Genomic DNA, 20,526 nt, shown 5'->3' with positions numbered 1-20,526 from the left:
CCTCCTTGCAGCACTCTGCAAACGCGCCCCCTGGCGAGTTGTAAGTTGGGGAATTAATTCTTCTTCAATACTGAGGGTCCCTGAGGGCCAACTAGCCCAACAGGCATCTCCACTATGCGCCACTGAGCTGCGCTGCAGACAGGTGTTCTGAGGCCAAGCCCCTTTTTACACCTCTCTGCAACGCAGCTCTGTGGCGCTTACTGGAGGTACCTAGTGGTCTAGTTTGACCCTAGGGACCCTTAGGATTCAAGGGGACTTAATCTCTCAACTTAGAACAGCCACAGGGCGCGTTTACACAGTGGTGAAGGGAGGGGACGGGGCCTGAGGTGACGTGTGCAAACACGCACTATGTCACGTTTTAAATTGGGGATATAATTTCCCTTCAATACTGAGGGCCCCTGGGGGCTAACTAGCCCACCAAGTGCTTCCAGTAAGCGCCACTGAGCTGCATTGCAGAGAGGTGGTCCAGGCTGTGCCACTTTTTACACCTCTCTGCAACGCAGCTCTGTGGCACTTACTGGAGGTACCTAGTGGGCTAGTTGGACCCTAGGGACCCTCAGGATTCAAATGAACTTAATCTCCCAACTAAAAACGGACACAGAGCGTGTTTACACAGTGGTGAAGGGAGGTGACGGGGCCTGAGTTAACGTGTGCAAAAACGCCCTGTGGCCTGTTTTAAGAGGTAGTTTTAATCCCCCTGCCCTATTATATACTAGGGGCTTACAGAGGAGGTCATGCTAATCACAGGGGGACCCCAACGCATAATGTTCCCTAGTGTATGTAGGTGTTTTCACTGTATTCTAAGTGTCTTTTAACATAGCACTGTCTCTAGGACTGGTTAGTCAGACTCAGTTACCACCAGTATCCGTCTGAAAAAGTTGAGGGTACAGGACAATTTTGCAACAAGGATTCTTTCTGCTCTTCTTTTTGTTCTTTCTGCACGTTGTCCTTCTTCCTGCACTTTTCTTCGTCTTTGAGGACTTCTGTTGCTTCTTTCTGCACTTCTTTTTTTTCTTTCTGTGCATTTTTTCTTCTTTCTTCACATGTCCTATCTCTGTAGGCATAGTTAGAAATTAGCATTTAAAAAACCTTTGAAATTCACAGAAAAAAACCATAGGTTTCAGGCACGCTATAGTTAGGAATTAGCATTTAAAAAACCTCAGAAATTCACTGAAAAAACCATAGGTTTCAGGGGTGTTATAGTTAGCTGGACTTTTCACTTGTACAAAACCATTGAAATTCCCCCGTTATAGTTAGTTCAGCTAACTATAACTCGCGCGCCCGCAATGCACTGCTGATGACGTCACATATTACATCACTCATGACATGGTCAGTGACATCACTCATGACATCACTGATGACATCTCAAATGACATCACTGATGACATCATTGATGACATCATCCTTGTGATAGAGTGGCAGACCTCCTCTCACCCAAATATAACCTTTGATACACACATTCAAAAATAGAGACTAAAATTTTCAAAACAATGGACATACCAATACCAGTTACAACAACCTCTTCAGTAATTCTAAGATCCACATACACATCCACTCATTCACCAACAGTCCTATACAGTCACTCATACATGTACTCACTCATCATATGTACTCATACACCTATACATCCTGTTACACAATGCCACTCATCCATAGAGTTACTCACACACATAGTCACTCATGCTAATAAAGAATCAAACATACATTTACTTGCATATACAGTTATACACACACCACCACACTTACTTCTACGGAAACTTACACATACTTAGTCTTTTAAACAATCACTTATAGAAACACATACTTATTCATACAGGAACTCTTTCAATCTCTCACTCTCACATATACTCACTTATATACACCAATAGTCACATATACTAGTTTAAAACATATGTAGTTACTCATAAAGACACTATTGAGACAGTCATTCACTCACTAACACACCCATACACACACTCATCCACCCATACAGTCCTGCACACATGCTGTCTTCAACACATACAAACAGTGAGTCACTCATTCATGCACCTATGCACTACGTAATACCCCCCACCGAACCATGCAGACACTCAGACTGATACTCAAAAACCAACTAATAACCTATATAGACATCCATGTAGCTACTCACCAACCCATGCAGCCACTTATACACAAAGTGAGAGACTGATACAGATATTTACATATTTAAACATTACTCCCTAAGCCATGTATTCACTAGGGGTGGACGGAATTTGCTAAATTAACTTTCGCAAATTATCGCGAAAATGTTTAAAATTATCGTAAACAAGCGGAAATATCGCGAAGATGCGGAAGTTCGCGAGATTTTCTGCATGGTTGCGGGTCGCCAACTTACCCATGTGGTTGCTTGCGGGCGCGGCCATCTTGTTTTGGGTTGTCTCGCGGTGCATGATCGCGAGAAGAAAGACGTGATCGCGCGACGCATGACGTCACTGCGGGTGCGAACTGTCGCGAGACAGCGCAAATGGCTAAAAACAATACAACATCTCATGGAGAACGTGACCGGATCAAGAAAACTTGTCGGCGAACGCAGGGATTCAGGTAAGGCGATCGCGCGCGCGCGAGAATGTATTAATTTACAGCGCGAGCAAGAAACAAATTATTGCCAAGCTGCGGAAACCGGTAATTTTGACATTTTCGCGCTCTCCGCGGAACGCGAAAAATGTCAAATTATCTCTGAGTCTGGTACGCTCCCCCCATCAATGCAGGAAGCGCTGATCACTTCCCTGCTGAAACCGGGCAAACCACCTTGTTCCTGCGACTCTTACCGCCCCCTCTCTTTAATTAACTGTGACGCAAAAATTCTGGACAAGGCCCTAGCCAACCATTTACAGCTGTTACTGGGCGGTCTGGTGTTGTCCGATCAGGCTGGGTTCTTTCCTGGCAGAGCCACTTCCAATAATCTCCGGACGCTTTTCTCCATTATACACAATGTAGACCCTGATTTGCCACTGGTGGCGGTTTTTTTGGACGCCACCAAAGCCTTTGACTCCCTGGAATGGGACTATCTGCACTGTATCCTGCGTAATATGGGATTCTCACTGGGTTTCACATGCTGGATCGATATCCTATATGACCGGCCGATTGCTAGGGTGGGGATAAATGGGCGGATATCGGAGGCTTTCGCGGTCTCGCGGGGCACCCGTCAGGGATGCCCCCTATCCCCGTTACTGTTCGCGGTGGCGATGGAGCCGCTGGCTGCCCGGCTCCGACAACATCACCGAGACAAGGCGCTGCGTTGTCTCCAGAGAGAGGTGCTAATCTCCCTATATGCGGATGACATCACCCTATACATCCGGGATCCCGCCACTAACCTACATCCCATCCTTCGGGAGTTTATTCGCTTCGCGGGCATGTCTGGCGTTCATATTAACTGGGGTAAGTCCACCGTCTTTCCCCTCACCGCGGCTGCTCAGCCGTTCCGGCTGGAATACCCCTTACGCTGGGAGGAGGATGAGGTCAGATACCTGGGCATACTTCTCTCTCGTGATCGGGAGGAGTTGATGCGACTGAACTATGGTCGCACATTTGATCATATCCAGACCTGCGTGGCCAGGTGGATTACGCTGCCTCTCTCCCTTGCAGGCCGAGCCTCCCTCATCAAGATGGTGGTTCTTCCTAAGCTCCTCTACCTTTTCCTAAATATCCCGTATTACCCAGGCAGGTCCTTTTTTAAACTCCTGCGCTCTGAGCTTATTCGACTGGTCTGGGGAGGAAAGAGGCCACGTCTCAGTTGGGAGACATTGACTCGTCCTTTCGTGCAGGGGGGATTAGACCTGCCGAACTTTGAGCTGTACTATTATAGCGCACAAGCCCACTTCGTTCATCACTGGATCCACCCCACTCCCTTCCTGCCACAGACAGCTGTGGAGCATTGGCTGGCGGACCCTATCCCACTGACTGGAGCGATATTCAGCGCACCAGAGACACGAACGACATACCACACCACTATTTCCAGTTCCGTTCTAGCGTGGCGATACATAGCGAAACTCACCCACACGACACTGCTCTATTCCCCACTGCTTCCCCTGGCCTATCACCCCCTGCTGCCCCTCTTACAAGAACAATTGTTCAAAAACTTTATGGCCAAATTCCATATCAAGACATGGGGGGATCTTTACCATGATTGCCTCTTCCGCTCCCTCACACATTTCTCCGCAGACATTGCCCCAACCTCCATGGACACATTCCTTTATATCAGGCTTCGTAGTGGTGTCTGAGCGCTGACGGGGGACTTCCCTAGCGAACCGCCCATTTTAGAGCCCCTCCATCAGCTACTTAAGGCTGTCACTCCTTCACACGCAGTCTCCACCCTATACCACTCATTGCGCACTTCACCAGATTCCCTGCCTTGTAGAGCACGGGCCAAATGGAGGAGGAACTGGGTCAGCCCATAGATGACGAGCTCTGGAGCTATTGCTGCCTGCAAACCGAACAGATCTCCTCCAGCAGTAGGTTTAGGGTGATTCACTATAAATTCCTACATCGGCTATATTGTACTCCGGCGCACATGCACAGGGTAGGCCTTCGGGGGGAGGATCTCTGTTGGCGCTGCCATGCTCCCGCGGCAGACTTCCTTCATATGGCTTGGGGATGCCGTGAATTAGCCACTTACTGGCAGCCTGTATATTCCGGCATTTCCGAAATGATTGACGTCCCTCTTGTACCCTCTCCGACGCAGGCACTATTGGGCTACACCAAAACTATTAAGAGACCTGTTCGTAGATTTGTCACAATCGCCCTTCTCATGGCTAAGAGACTCGTAGCCTGTAGATGGGGGAGGGGTAGAGCTCCTAAATTTAAGGATTGGATCAAAGACATGGTTCACTGTCAGGACAATGTACTTCTATATGCAGAGCTCCTCCCTTCCGCATCCAGGCCGATTGACATTTGGGGTCCCCTTCAGACGTATCTGCTGTCACACCCGCAGCCATAACTCTTTTTTCCACCCTATCATCATTGGCTTTCATGCAATACAATCAAAGGCTGCGCCCCAACTGAGGAGGCGGGACTTGTTGCGATGTCACTGAGCGGCGAGACCCTGGTCCCCCTCTACCTCTCTTGTTCTCCTGCATGGTTGGATCTCATGGTACTGCTATGTTGCGCTATGTGTTGGGGAGGGAGGTGGAGGTGACATTGCACAGTACTGAAGGGCGCCTTTACACTTCCGGTACATACTACTGTGACATGATTACTGACTGCGCAGTCTTCCACGGTAGATATGACCTGTTCTTCGAGTTTACGTCCTACTATCAATGTCTCGTATGCCGCAGCCGGCCCCTAGAGGGTTGTAGGCAGGCAGCTGTGTTCAACCTCAAAATCCACCTTCCTATCAAGCCGCCGGCCATTCGATGGTTGTAGGCATGGGGCTGTGTACTGTGTAATCATGCTGAATAAAGGTTTTTGAAAAACAAAAAAAAACCCAAAAATTTCAAATTATCGCAATTTCCGCGAACGGAATGAAATTTTCGCCCAGGCCTAGTATTCACTATGATACACTTAATCAGTCAGTTACACAATCTATTTTTCAAATACAAATCATCCATTTAGACACTTATATACCCATTTATTCTTCCATCGACCTTGAGATATACATATATAAAACATATTTAATGTTCAGAAAAACAGACATTCACTGGATGATGTAATCAGTGATGTCATCAGTGATGTCATTTGAGATGTCATCAGTGATGTCATGAGTGATGTCACTGACCATGTCATGAGTGATGTAATATGTGACGTCATCAGCAGTGCATTGCGGGCGCGCGAGTTATAGTTAGCTGAACTAACTATAACGGGGGAATTTCAATGGTTTTGTACAAGTGAAAAGTCCAGCTAACTATAACACCCCTGAAACCTATGGTTTTTTCAGTGAATTTCAAAGGTTTTTTAAATGCTAATTTCTAACTATGCCTACAGAGATAGGACATGTGAAGAAAGAAGAAAATACACACAGAAAGAAAAAAAAGAAATGCAGAAAGAAGCAACAGAAGTCCTCAAAGACGAAGAAAAGTGCAGGAAGAAGGATAACGTGCAGAAAGAACAAACAGAAGAGCAGAAAGAAGCCTTGTTGCAAAATCATCCTGTACCCTCAACTTTTTCAGACGGATACTGGTGGTAACTGAGTCTGACTAACCAGTCCTAGAGCCAGTGCTATGTTAAAAGACACTCAGAATACAGTGAAAACACCTACATACACTAGGGAACACTATGCGTTGGGGTCCCCCCGTGATTAGCATGACCTCCTCTGTAAGCCCCTAGTATATAATAGGGCCGGGGATTAAAAATACCTCTTAAAACGCGCCACAGGGCGTGTTTGCACATGTCACCTCAGGCCCCGTCCCCTCCCTTCCCCACTGTGTAAACACGCCCTGTGGCTGTTTTAAGTTGGGAGATTAAGTCCCCTTGAATCCTGAGGGTCCCTAGAGACCAACTAGACCACAAGGTACCTCCAGTAAGTGCCATAGAGCTGCATTGCAGAGAGATGTAAAAAGGGGCACGGCCTAGACCACCTCTCTGCAACGCAGCGCAGTGGCGCTTACTGGAAGCACCTGGTGGGCCTTTTGGCCCCCAGGGTCCCTCAGGATTGAAGGGGAATTATTTCCCCAACTTAAAACGCGCCACAATGCTTGTTTACACACGTTAACTCAGGCCCTGTCCCCTCCCTTCACCACTGTGTAAACACGCCCTGTGGCCTTTTTTAGTTGGGAGATTAAGTTCATTTGAATCCTGAGGGTCCCTAGGGTCCAACTATCCCCCAAGGTACCTCCAGTAAGCGCCACAGAGCTGCGTTGCAGAGAGGTGTAAAAAGTGGCACGGCCTGGACCACCTCTCTGCAAAGCAGCTCAGTGGCGCTTTCTGGAAGCACCTGGTGGGCTAGTTAGCGCCCAGGGGCCCTCAGGATTGAAGGGGAATTATTTCCCCAACTTAAAACGCGCCATAGGGCGTGTTTGCACACATCACCTCAGGCCCCGTCCCCTCCCTTCCCCACTTTGTAAACACGCCCTGTGGCCGTTTTTTAAGTTGGGAGATTAAGTCCCCTTGAATCCTAAGGGTCCCTAGGGGAAAAATAGTCCACTAGGTACGTCCAGTAAGCGCCATTGCAGAGAGGTGTAAAAACTAAAAAAGGGGCACGTCCTGCACCACCTCTCTGCAACGCAGAGCAGTGGCGCTTACTGGAAGCACCTGGTGGGCTAGTTGGCCCCCAGGGTTGAAGGGGAATTATTTCCCCAACTTAAAACGTGCCACAGGGCGTGTTTGCACACGTCACCTCAGGCCCTGTCCCCTCCCTTCACCACTAAACGCGCCCTGGGGCCGTTCTAAGTTGAGAGATTAAGTCCCCTTGAATCCTAAGGGTCCCTAGGGTCAAACTAGCCCACTAGGTACCTCCAGTAAGCGCCACAGAGCTACGTTGCATAGAGGTGTAAAAAGGGGCGTGGCCTCAGAACACCTGTCTGCAATGCAGCTCCCTGGCGCATACTGGAGATAGCTGTTGGGCTAGTTGGCACTCAGGGACCCTCAGTATTGAAGGGGAATTAATTCCCTAACTTACAACTGGCCAGGGGGCGCGTTTGCAGAGTGCTGCAAGGAGGGGGTGTGGCCTCCGGCGCGATGCCGGTCTTTTATTTATTTTATGTTTTTAAGAAGGAGGGCTGTGTGGCCCCCACCTTCTTTTTCTAATTTATTGGCCCTGGGGACCCCATCCCCCATGGCCTGCACCCTAATTTTTTTGGTTGAAAAAAATACATTTGGCCCTCCCAAGGCCTTAATCAGCCCCGGGGACCCCAACCCCCAGGTCATGGCCTTTTTAAAAAAATAATCTTTAGGGGGGGCTGAATTGCCCCCCTCCTCAGGCCACTTATGGCCCCGGGAAACCCATCCCCCGGCCCGGCCTTTGTTTTTTATTATTTTAAAAAAATATATATTTATAGAAACATCTAGGACATGCTGGACAATCTGTATGTACCTATCACCATGACGATTTGCGTGATATTCATTAAAAGGCGACTATGCATACAATGAATCCACGTGGAATGTATTTACACCGCTAGTGAAGCTCTGACGTGTCTGACGCCCTACCGTGCCTAATCCCGGCACCCCCGCCGGTGGGTACTCTCCAAGTAGACACCCTTGTTGTTTATTTATACAAACATGGGTAGCTATTGATGGGCACATTTAATACACATGCACAGCAAGCAATTCAAAGGAGATTCGACAAAAATTCAACCAAACTACGCAAGAAACCCCCCCTCACGGTTAATAAAACACACATCCACCGCCGGATGTGTAATACTTTTTATTTTACTCTCTGGAAAGGAGACGAACCTCACTTGAGAGTCACAGCGTGCTCCTGGCTGAGCCCAATGCTGTGTTACACCCACCAGTGCCCGCCGAGTGCCACACACCTCTGTGTTGTATTCCACCAGCTAGTGCGTATGCTATGACACTCTCTAGCCCATGTGCACTGTAACACCACCCCGTGAATATGTGATGCCACACTTGCCTTCGCATGGGTTATAGTGCCCCATCTAACGTGCCTTCCTCGATGCCTATGTTATAACGCACAGTGCTATGCCATACATATTACAATCTGGGATCCATATCTTTGTCACAGTGCATATGCAACGTTACACTCCCCAGCACATATTTTATATTACAACTTTAGAGACTAGTTAGGTTACACAACACTGCCCTGTGCATATTACACTCAAAGGCGCACATCGCATAGCACGCTCTAGTGCCTGTGCTATCTCGCGCTCTCCAATGAATCTGTCATTGCGCACAATGTATTGCATATTATATTTCATGCACCGGTTCATCTTATATCACACTTTTTGGTGCATAGTTTATACCATATACTATATCTAGTTTTCATTTTCAATCATGCTCTCAGGAATATGTTCTATATAACACTGCGTCCACCTACCCTTTTCACGGGCATTACATTTTGCGATGGGGGGTGGAGGGTCAGGGGGTGTTTCTGCCAGGTGAGCCCAGAGTCACAGTCACAAACGTCCTCTTCTTCCTGAATAAAAGTGAGATTATGCTGCATACTTGTTCATATTTTAAGTAGTTCGCACAAACACACATTTTAAAAACAACAAAGTTCCTAATGCCCACCTTCTCTGAACAGTTAGCTTGCTGCCCCATCCACCTCCTCCCTATCCTCTGTTGTCTGAATCCATGGACTAGCCTCCTCCCTCCTGCCATGCATGGTCTGATGTGCTGCCACTGCCCTCCATTTAGCATGATGTACCAGTCCACTCCTCCTGCCCTCCATTGCCCAATTCTATGGCCCATCATTGACCTCCTGCTTAGCCTCTGTGCTTAGCTTGCTGCCCCTATTCTCCTTCCCCCTGCTCTCCGATGTCTTTGTGCATGCCCCTGCTCCATCCTTTTTGCCCATCATGTTCCATGGACCTGCCACTCCTATCTACTCTGAGTGTTCTGTTGAGCTGCCACTCCCCTCCCACCTGCCTAGCATTGTCAGATGACTGTAACCTGTCCCTTCCACCTCCACCCTGCCTGTCCACATGCCATGCCCCTATCCCCTTCCTCCTGTCCTCCATGGTCCATTTTACTGCCACACCCTTCTGCCCTCCCTGGTCTGTTGTGCTGCAACTGCTCCTCCTGCCTGCCCCCGCACTGTCTGTTGTGAGGCCCCTTCCCCTGAACTCTCTTGTCTGTGCCCAGATCCTGACCCTTCCTTCTATCCTCCATGGTCCTTTGTGCATGCCCCTGCACCCTCCTTCTTGCCCATCATAGCCATTGTGCTGCCACTAACCCTCCTGCTTGCCATGCATAGTCTTCTGTACTGCCATGGCCCCTCCCACCTTCCCTGTGTAGTCAGCTAGCTGCCCCTGACCCCCTCCCACCTTCCCTCCATGGTCTGTGTGTATGCCATCATAGTCTCATTGTTGCTCTCCATGGTGTGTCTTGTTTCTAGTGCCCCTCCTGCCTGACCTCCATGGTCATCTAGCTGCTCCTGCTCTGCCCCCTTGCCCCCAGCCCTCTGTTTCCATGTACAGACTCCTATGCCCTCCCTCCTGGCTTGTCTGTTCCATTGTAATGCCCCTGATCCGTCCCTCCTGCCCTTTATGATCTTTTATGCTGCAGCTTTCTCTCCTGTCTGTCCATTATGGTCAACTAGCTACCATTGCCTCTTTCCCCTCTGTTCTCTGTTGTCCATGTGCATGGTCCTGTCCCCTCCCTATTGCTTTCTATGGATTGTTGTGCTGCACTCCCGTCCCGCATGCCCTGTGTGGTGTATTGTGCTGCTGCAAACCCTGATGCCTGCCCTGTAGGGTCAGTTTGGTGCACCTCTCCATGTCCCTCCTGTCCTCTGTTATCCGAGTCCATGTCCCTACCCCAATTCCTCCTGTCTACCATGATCCAATGTACCATACTTGCAAACATGTTGAACTTGGTAAGAGGGAGATTTTGAAAAAAAACTGGGGTATTGATTTTCCCCTTTGAGTTACATTGAAAAACAGGAGATTGTAGACAGGAGACAGATCAAATAAAGCCCATTTGAGCTTAAAAACATTAGACGTTTCCTGGCTGAATCGGGTATGTTGGCATGTATGGTTGTACTACCACTGCCTCTTCCTTCTGCCCACAATGGTCTATTATATTGCCACAGCCTCTCCTGCCAGTCCTGTATTGTTGGTTTGTTGCCCCTGCCCCCCTTTCCACTGCCCTTCATAGTCTGTTGTGCTGCCACTGCCCTTCCTGCCTGCCCAATGTGGTCAAATTGTTGCCTCTGCACTCTCCTACCTGCCTTCAATTTTCAGAGTCCGTGCCCCTGGCCTCTGCCTCTCAACAGTATCCCAATGAACAACTAGATTGCTAACATTCTATATTTATTACAAAAGTGTGGAACGCCTGATGTCATCTTGATGTAATCAAAACTGTAATACCTAGAGCATTTCCTTTAGAAATTACATATATGAGAGGGTCTTATTTGCATCAAAATTATGGTTAGTGCTCTAAAAAACTAAAATGAGGACATATTTTCTGAGTTTTCAAATAGCGACAAAGAACTTTTAAATTATTTGTAATCTTTATGTTTTTTTATCCAGTTGACCACTTGATTAAATGTTGCACCTAGGGGAGAGGATGTGGTGTTACTTCCAGAGCTGCAGACTTTGCAACTGGGGAACCAGGTTGGAGTTTCTGCTTCAGCTCAACATTCTGTGATTCTGGTCAAATCACTTAATCTCCCCATGTCTAAAACCAAAATGAATTTGATCTTGTGTGATGTAACCAATGCTCATGTAAAGCACTCCAATACCTGACAAGTCTGCACTATATAAAACTGCAAATACACAAAAAATAAGTGTTTTGCACACTTCTGTCATTGGGCTACATGTGGGCTACATCTGGGTGATATTTGTGCTGCATTTGGGCTCTTTTATCTCTGGTGGCCATCTTGGGAGATTTATTTGTTATGAAGTTTCCTAATTTCCTCATTTACTGCAGTCTCCTCAGTAGTAAATGCTTTCAGTTTTTTACTTTGATTCCATCAAGAAGGCATTCAGATGTGTCACACATTTGCCATAAATTCAGAATGTTAGCTTATTAGATCACTGTAGTAAAGCTACTGCTCACCAGGGAAGTCTGCTGCTGGTATTGAAAGGGCATGTTTCAGTCTGCATGTCATAATTTTTTAATGAAATAGAAGAGGATTTGAGAAGTCACTCAAAATGTGCCCTAATTTTTCTTTCTGCAGCACTAATCATACTTTCTATGGCAAAATGAACCCTCTCATTTTGTTCCTTTTTAAATTAAATGTTTTAAGAGTTACCACTTTTATTCCAATCAAGATGTCTTCAGGTGTGCAATACATTTGTCATAAATACGACAGATAGCCCTCTAGTTGTTCTTTAGAACACTCTGGGAAGCTGCAGTAGAACACAAAGGCATCAACTGACAGTCTCTGCCGTTGTTTGATGTACATGTTTTACTGAGAATGTCAGACTTCATTCTCACATGACTGAGAAAGATAATGTGAATTTACAGAAAATATGCTCTCAGTTTAGCTTACAGATCATCTTCCAAACCTCTGTGGGAAAATAGTTTTCTCTCAAACATGATTCATGATATCACAGCAGAAGGCTTTTTCACATGGTAAAATCACCTTAGAACACACCACAATTCCTAAAATGAGTATGGTAACATCAACAAATGATTTATAATGTAACTAAAGTCTTAAAAGCTTCCATTAACTGCAATGCTTTTTAACCCCTTCGACGCGCATGACGGAACGGTTCCGTCATGCACGTCGGTTGGGCTGTGCTTATGACGGAACCGTTCCGTCATGGCCCCGCCCGCGCTCAGAACCTTCAGCGTGGCGCGGAAATCCGCGCCGCGCTGAAGGGGTTAATGAGGTACTATCATGTAGATTGAAAAAGATAATGATTCCCTGAGCATTCTTCAAAAGAGTGAGTCTTCAATCACAGATAATATAAGTTTCTCAAACCCAAACGTTTTTATATAATAAAAGGAAATATTGTCCAATCTTCATCCACAGTCTTTATTACAGCTTCTGTTAATATCCTTAGAAGCATACAGCTGTATGCTTTTAAGATTGAATGAATTAAGAACAGAACCTTTGCTCAACACAAGTGATTCTAAGAAACCTTTTTTTACGTCTGGATTTTGAAAATTGGTCGTCTTGAAAATCAAGCTCTTGCTTAAACAAGTCTTCTAAGGATGCAGCGCGATATTGGAATCACGCTTAATGCAGGAAAACAAGGTTTCAGGGGCATTGGAAACCGGACTTCCTTCTTGTGACCCACTGGAGGGTTAAACAATAAGCTGTAATTCAGTGGTTTACAGACAGAACCCCCCGAAGGAAATAATCACGAGGGAGAAATACAAGTCCCAGGATGCTTGCAATAAAATGCACCTGAGCACGCCCACCAAGGGGCGTGAACAGACATTTAAAGATCGGGACTCGAATTTCCCCGCAAATCTGCCTCAACCACTTGTGCCAGCTCGTGAGCAAGGAGAAAGAGTCTCCGAAACGCGTAGGGCTTTTAATGCATATCGAGAAAGAATGCTGGTTTCTTCCTAAATAAAGGACTCTGCTACAAATGATGGGGTCCTGCCTTGTTTTCGAGTTGCGTCTTCAAGCAATGGACACTGTTTTTCCGATATATATATGTGATCAAGGCCGTTCGCCGGCCGAAACGCGTCATGACATAAGGGAGATTTGAGAACTGAATAAACGACAGTATCTACCGACGAAGAGGAGTTCGTGCATTCTTTCTTTTCCTTGAGAAAACTGGTGAATGCTCTGTGTCCATATATATATATATATATATATATATATATAAATATATATATACATACACACACATATATATATAATATATATAATTGACGGGAAAGGAGAGAATATCTATATATATATATATCCACAACCAACTCCGGCACACAAACTTGTTTTGCCAGATAACGACACAGCAGTCACAGGCTTCTGTTAATTCATGTATTAATTCAAATCCAGGCTATGACGCGTTTCGGCAGGGTCCCCTACCTTGATCACATACTGAGCCAAAGCACAATTCGACTTTTAAACACACTGTTATCATCACGTGATAACATGGAAATGGGCATATATATACTTTCTCCCCATTCCCGTCAATTCTCCTACAGTAGACGTAAGGACACAGACACCGTTATTTCATGCCAAATTCTTTACTTTGTTTTTTGACAGTACGCCATGATACGTGGTAAAATGTGCCTGCGTTGTAAAGGCATGCATGGTAAAGGCTTCATGGTAAAGGCAATGTTTTAAAGGCTGTTTCCCATCATCTAAAAAAATATAGGGCATCATTTATGAAAAGTGTAGCATCGCTTGGTGAAAGCAGCGATGCAACACTTTTCAGTGCACCCTCCTTGCGACACCATGGATGCGCTGTATTTACTAAGAGATGCTCCATGTTGCAAGGATTTACAGATATGTCAGTATTCCTGACGTATCTGCAGCAGTAATGATGATTATTGGAGTGTGTCGCAAAAGTGACGCTACTCAAGCAATGGGTCATTATACATGGGCAAGTCCCAGGTTAAAGGCGCCTGCGTCAGTCTGCTGTGAGGCAGGCATAAGATTTTGATGCCGTGGAATCCTAGAAGTGGCGTAGTCATAGATTTCAGTGCGCCACTTCTACAACCCTTTTTTGCTGGGGAGCGCCCATCCTGCATACATTATACCTGACGCAGGTATAATGTAGCGCAGGGTTTTACAAAGTGACGCATCTGCTTAGATACTTAACTTTGTAAATATGGTGAAGGTGGCACATTTTTTACGCCACCGCAGCTTCACAAAAAGTGACATAACGCCGGTGCAAAGGGCTCATAAATAAGCTCCATATTCCATAATGCATATTAATAGGAAACGCAACATAGAGACTCTGAATTCCTGGTACAAGCATTACAATGTAACAATAAGCATTGATCCCTTCAGGTTATTTGGCAAAAATTATTTTAAAAAACTGTTTATATTGTATTGTAGTGTAGTACAGCATCATTTTTTCATTGAACTTAAGAATCAAACAACAATTGCGAAATATTCTAGGATGCAAAACTAACCCAAATTGCTTTTAGCAATATTTATAAAACCACTAACAATTCAGACACAAAGAGTCTAAATGTAATACTTCATGTAAATAAAGTTTTATTTTAATAAATAGAGAAAAGGTTAGTTTGCATGAAAAATATTTGGATAAACACAGTGCTACACAGCTTTTTCTTTGAAATGTGTGTCCTTTCTGCTGCTAGCATGTGCTTTTGGTAAACAAAGTGTGTTTAAATGCAAAGTGTGTTTAAGACTGCAGTACCGCCTCCTGTCTACAGGGGCAGAGCTGAACAGAGATATAAACACACTTGATGAAACAAAGGTCCCCACAAGGCAATTTTTTAAAAAGTTATAAGAATTGACACAGATGTTCTTGAAGCCATTTTTTATCATGTAGAAGACATTGCCTTGTGGGGACCTGGATTCAGGTCCCCACAGTGCAATCAAGTCCCCACAGCGTGAGTGTGTTATCACACCCAATTCCCCACAATGTTAGACAGACACACACACACACACACACACACACACACACACACACACACACACACACACACACACACACACACACACACACACACACACACACACACACACACACACACACACACACACACACGTGTTACCATCCTTGTGGGGACTATGTGTGAATACCTGCCTTGTGGGGACTAACCTTTCCCAATGTTTATACAACACACTAATAACAGAAAAATGTTAAGAAAAAATTCATGATACAGGATCCTGCTTCAAATTTGCAAATATATTGTTATTTAATCGCGCGCACAGCACCATCCTTGTGGGGACTTGAACACGTGCTACCATCCTTGTGGGGACCTAGTCCGTAACACTATTTGTGATTGAATACAGTCTAAGGCACATGGCTAAATGTTTATTTTATCAACAATATACACAAACAACATTATAATCTATTCATATATGAATTGCTGCATATATACTAGGGGTATACATAAAGACAGATTATGTTAATGTGCCAGAACATATCATATCGTGCTTATAGAAAGAGACTTTAAGCTGTATTTAACCTATGTATTAGTGATTACACTCTTAGGAGATGAGTAAACTAACACATGAGAAATTAACATATGGAACAAAGGAATTTGGTCAAGTTGAACCCAGAGCTTGATTAGCTGCTTACATTTTTGCCAAAATAGATGTTCAAGTCCCGACATGGATAGTGGGTGAAGATCATTGTGTTTAAGTCTCCATAGAAATAGTGTGTACATTCAAAGCTTATATCCCATTATAAAGAGTGTGAAGCTAATGATGTTCAAATCCACACAGAGGTTGTGTGTAATTATAGGAATGCTCAAGTCCCCACAGAGATGGTATGTTATTATAGCGATGTGTAAGTCCCCACAGAGATAGTGTGTTATCATAGAGATGTTCAAGTCCCCACAGAGATGGTGTGTTATTATAGTGATGTTCAAGTCCCCACAAATATAGTGTGTTATTACAGTGTTGTTCAAGTCCCCACAAAGATAGTGTGTTATTATAGCGATGTTTAAGTCCCCACAGAGATAGTGCATGAAGGTGATTGTGTTTAAGTCCTCATTAAAATAGGGCCCGATTCACAAAGGTAAACTTAGACAAAAAGTCTAAGTTTACTACTTTTTCCAGTATTCACAAAGGTAAATTTAGACCAAAAGTCTAACTTTACTACTTTTCAGTATTCACAAAGCTCCATACAGAGAATGTGAAGCCGATGATGTTCAAGTCGAAGCAAACACAAGGAGATGATGGACGGAGTGCTGAAACGTTTCACTCACTCACCTCAGTCACAGATCTGGGTTTAATCCATTATCATTCTTTAGCTCACTTCCTCACCCCAGCTCAGACCCAGCTATATGCAAATCAGTCTTGACCCTGTGCCTCATGGGAACAGTCCAGCCCGAACTGCCAAGCCAGGTCTTCCCTGCACCGGAAATAAGCATCCTGGGACAGGTTTCAGGTAACACCCCCTCATTAGTCAGGCTAGCTAGAATCCAGTGGCAAAGTGAGGAAGGGACCCACGTCTGGGCATACTCTGCCAACTTAGGGCAAACAAAGCACACACAAGGAGATTATGGATGGAGTGTTGAAACATTTCAGCCACTCACCCCCAGTCACAGATCTGGGTTGAATCCATCATTGTTCTTTAGTTCACTTTTCCACCCCAGTTCAGACCCAGCTATATGCAAAGCAGTCTTAACCGTGTGCCTCATGGCATCCCTGGTGCTTCAAGCCGAAACAGAGCTTGCGTTTAATTACAGGAATGCCTAAGTCCCCACAGAGATGATATGTTTTTATAGTGATGTTCAAGTCCCCACAAAGTTAGTATTTTATTATAGTTTTTTTCAAGCCCCACAAAGATAGTGTGTTTTTATGGCGATGTTTAAGTCCCACAGATATAGTGCATGAAGATGATTGTGTTTCAGTCCTCATTAAAATAGGGCCCGATTCACAATGGTAAACTTAGACAAAAAAAAATCTAACTTTTCTACTTTTCAGTTTCAACAATGTAAACTTAGACCAAAAGTCTAATGTTACTACTTATCAGTATTCACAAAGCCCCATACAGAGAATGCAAAGCTGATGATGCTCAAGCCAAAACAGAGCTTGTGTGTAATTACAGGAATATTCAAGTCCCCTCAGAGATGGTTTGTGACTATAATATTACCACAGTTGACAAAGAGAATGTGTGTGATTATAGACATGCTCAGGTCCCCACAGAGATAGTGTGTGATTATAGACATGCCCAGGTCCCCACAGAGATACTGTTTGATTATAGAGATGTCCAGGTCCCCACAGAGATAGTGTGTGATTATAGACATGCCCAGGTCCCCACAGAGATAGTGTGTGATTATAGAGATAGTGTGTGATTATAGACATGCCTAGGTCTCTACAGAGATAGTGTGTGATTATAGAGATGTCCAGGTCCCCACAGAGATGTTGTGTGACTATAGTATTACCACGGTTGACAAAGAGAATGTGTGTGATTACAGACATGCCCAGGTCCCCACAGAGATAGTGTGTGAATATAGACATGCCCAGGTCCCTACAGAGATAGCGTGTGATTAATGGGATGCACAGGGATAGCACACATTTATAGTGCGTGATTATAGTAGTGTAAAAGTCCTCACAGAGATATTGTGCGATTATAGTAATGTTTAAGTCTCCACAGTGCTAATGTGTGATTACAGTCATATTCAAGTCTCCACAGTGATGTGTGTAATGATAGGTATGTTGAAGAACCCATACAGATCGTATTAGTCTGTTGGCTTTTTAAATGAATTAATCCACTGGAGGGATATGTGTTTGATCACTCTCTCATATGTTTGAATCCTGGAGCTACCACTCAACCTTTGTTCCTTCCAAGGTCTATACAAAGTTGAAACATCTATTTGTTCAGCCTTTTATATTTGGAGTGTAAAATAGAAATTCTTAAACAAGGCTTAAACATTCTCAAAAGTGCCCATGTCAGCTACAAAAGACTTTATCAGTGTTTATGGTCTCGTTATTTGAAGGGCAAGCATATACAAGAGTCTTACAAACTGTATTCCTGAACTGAGCTGGTATGCTCATAATGTAAGATTAGAGAAAGTCACTTGAGCTGACATACAGCTGTCTTTTTCATGGGAATAAAAACCTCAGAATGTGCCTAATTTAATTATAGGAATCTTTCACAATGTTAACAATTTTTTTTTGAGGAGTGAGCCCAAATGTTACACTTCGGTGTGTGTGTGTGTGTGGTATAAAACTAGGCTTCCTAAAAGGAGCCGGTGAATCTTTTGTTCAGGAATAGAGAAGGACAATTTGATAGTCATGCACTAGCTGTTTTGTGAGAAAAGAAACCTTAAAATGTGCCCATATTAAAGATAGGAGTCCTTCACAAAGTTTAAAAATGTGTTTTTGGCAGTGGGCATTTTATACATACAGTCTTTAACAATAAGGGCGTCATTTATGAAAAGTGTTGCATCGATGTGAGAAAACAGCGATGCAACACTTTTCAGTGCGCTCTCCTTGCGACATGATGGATGTGCCGCATTTGTTGTATGGCGCACCATGTCGCACGGAATGGCAGATACATCAGGAATCCTGACGTATCTGTCAGCGTGAAACCCACGTATTGCTGGAGTTGTCGTAAGCATGATGCAGCTCCAGCAATGCATGGGGGAAGCCTATTCCCATTGCACTGCATAAACCTTATGCCTGCTGTGAGGCAGGCATAAGGTTGTGACACAGTAGCATCCTAGAAGTAACACAGTGAAATCTGAAAGATTTCACTGTGCCACTTCTACGAGGCTTTTTTCAGGGGAACACCCACCCTACATACATTATACCTGATGCATCACTTTGTAAATATGGTGCAATATGGAGCATTATTTATGCTTCTGCAGCCTCACAAAAAGTGACGCAACGGCATGGCAAAAGTGTAACAACGGGTTCATCATTGTTTTAAAAATTATATTTTTTTATATATTATATCGCCAAAAAACAGGTACAGCCATGGGAACCTGCTTTGCCCCCAGCCTAGCAAATTTATTCCTGGGCTGGTGGGAGGAGCAGGTGGTATGGACTGATGACAATGAATTGTTCACAAGTCATGTGCGTTTTATTGATGACCTTTTCATTATCTGGGACGGGAGCAAGGAAGAAGCTATAAGATTTATACAGAGTTTATCCAACAATGATTTAAATCTTACATTCACACACACCATCAGTGAATTAGAATATGACTTTCTTGACATACATGTAACAGTCCAAGATGATGAATTGGTAACCAATCTTTTCAGAAAGGAAACAGCTGGCAATAGTACAGTGCATGCACGTAGCCATCATCCCAAAACTCTGCTTAATAGCATACCATATGGCGAACTATTGCGTGCCCGTAGAAATTGTAGTACCAATCCAGGTTTTAGTAAGGAACAAGATCATATGCTGGATAGATTCAAACTTAGAGGTTATCCTAAGAAAGCTTTGATAGAAGCAGCGGCAAAACTAAAAGATACTGATCAGAAAGATGTTCTATTCAAAACTAATGTGATTGACAAAATTGAACAATCGTCTACTACTCCAAGAATGATCACTATGTACAATGCCAGAGACAACAAAATGAGATGCATAATTAGAAAACATTGGGGCCTGATTCAATCAGATTCTGTGATTGGCAAGGTAGTGGGTAACTCCCCTACAGTAACATAAAAGAGAGCACCTTCCTTTAGGGATAAATTGGTTAACAGTTATTATCAAACTGAAGTCCCCACCACCTGGCTGAATAGGAGTAAGGGTTTTTTCAAATCTAATGCCTGCAAGGCATGCTCCAATAGCCATAGCTGCAAAATTTTCACCACATCAAATGGAAATGAGAGATTGATATCTAAATTTATCACATGTACGACTGATTTTTTTATTTACTGCCTACAATGTCCGTGTGGCTCTCGCTACATAGGCAGCACAAAACTGCCAGTGAAAAAACGCATTTTGGAGCATTTAAGAGCAATAAAAAAATCAAGACTTTAACTATCCTGTTGCGAGACATTTTTATAATCTCTACAACAACAATAATCAGCTCCTAAGCTACATGGGACTTGAACGTATCATGAAAAACATCAGAGGGGGTGACCGGGAAAAACAATTACGTATTCTTGAGTCACGATACATCATTGACCTTAATACAAGGTCCCCCTTTGGCATGAATAAGGAGGAGGAACTAGCAACACATATAGGGGTATAGTAGGCTATTGCCCCTCTGGTATCCTCAGCGCTCTATCTCTTTCCCTAGTTGCATTCTGTATATACATAAGTTAGTGTTAAGACATTTATTGTTTTTTTTAGGGTACACAGGTGTTGTCGCTTTACATCTCCCTGTTTTTCCACATTTGAAGTTATTGGTGCATCTTGGGCAGTGGCTCATGAATAATGATTGG

Source organism: Triturus cristatus, chromosome 1_1, assembly GCF_964204655.1.
Source record: "Triturus cristatus chromosome 1_1, aTriCri1.1, whole genome shotgun sequence".
NCBI lineage: Eukaryota > Metazoa > Chordata > Amphibia > Caudata > Salamandridae > Triturus > Triturus cristatus.
The sequence above is the reverse complement of the archived record's forward strand: the minus strand, read 5'-3'. Positions refer to the sequence as shown.